Here is a 989-nt window from a genome sequence, read left to right on the forward strand (position 1 = left end):
GCCGCTGGAGGAGAGCGCTTGAGCTCGTCTGGGGATACGTTCAGTGTGTGTGAAACGTGTACGTTACCCGAAACCTTGGTTTCGGTACTGCTATTTTTATTACACCTAGAGGAATAAACGGAGGCTTGTTATTGTAATCTCCTCCTTGGTATCTTTCCTTTTGGGAAGAGCAGCGTCTCTTGTTGTGACTTACACGTAGGTAGAAGTCAGTCAGTTTTTGCCAGCTGTAGCTGGCTGGTTTTTCCTGTTTACTGTGTCTGTTGTCACGTCTGCCGGTGGTATTGGCGCGCATGTTGCTGTCCCGGCGAGGTTTGCCCTCTGGCAAAGCTAAACTTTGACCTGAATGGTCTCTTGTGTGAGAAGTGCAGGGCGAGTGTCGGAACAAGGCATGTAACTTTTCACAACCGGGCTGTTCAGAACATAACTGTGGCCGCAGAAAGGTGCGTGCTAAAAATAAACACTAGAATTAAACTGTGTGTGCAGCTCCGCATTGGTGCTTATGTGTATTCGTTGTGATAACAGTACTTGGTTGTCGCTAGACTTTTTTTTTTAATCTCTACTTATGCTAGCGGACAGAGTGGACTATGCTCGCGTAATGGGTAGCGTATTTTGCTTATTGATTGCTAAGTATTGCCATATCTCATTTACTTCATAGTAGCTGTCTCTCTTGTTTTGAAGACACCACCCACTCTCTGCTTTTGGACCCTTGGACTTTTCAGTAGTAGTTACCACAGCAATATTTTAATGTTTCTCAAGCACAAACTGTATTCCAGCGTAACACAGAGAGATTAACAGATGGTCTTCCCCCTGCTCCCCCCTTCTTCTTACCTCACAAATGGGGAAACTAGGATAAAAAAAGGAGGAAAGCCAAAGTATGTCTTAAATTGAACACAGAAATCTGAAACGAGTTGGTTGACTTTGTAATCAGATTTTAGAATACTATCTAATACTCTGAATGCAAAGCTTCAGTGGCAGGGGTACTGTCTGGC

General features: G+C 44.3%; 1 protein-coding gene across 2 annotated transcripts in view; it reads left to right on the plus strand.

The window, feature by feature from the left end:
* LCLAT1 (lysocardiolipin acyltransferase 1) overlaps positions 1-989 on the plus strand; it is a 122906-nt gene continuing 121917 nt past the window's right edge. For both annotated transcript variants that reach the window (XM_009333627.1, XM_009333628.1), the window contains exon 1: positions 1-58. The gene's annotated coding sequence lies outside the window, so the exon portion shown is untranslated. The remainder of the gene's footprint in view (positions 59-989) is intronic.

This window comes from Pygoscelis adeliae, unplaced genomic scaffold (assembly GCF_000699105.1).
Source record: "Pygoscelis adeliae isolate BGI_AS28 unplaced genomic scaffold, ASM69910v1 Scaffold1, whole genome shotgun sequence".
NCBI classification, from domain to species: Eukaryota; Metazoa; Chordata; class Aves; order Sphenisciformes; family Spheniscidae; genus Pygoscelis; species Pygoscelis adeliae.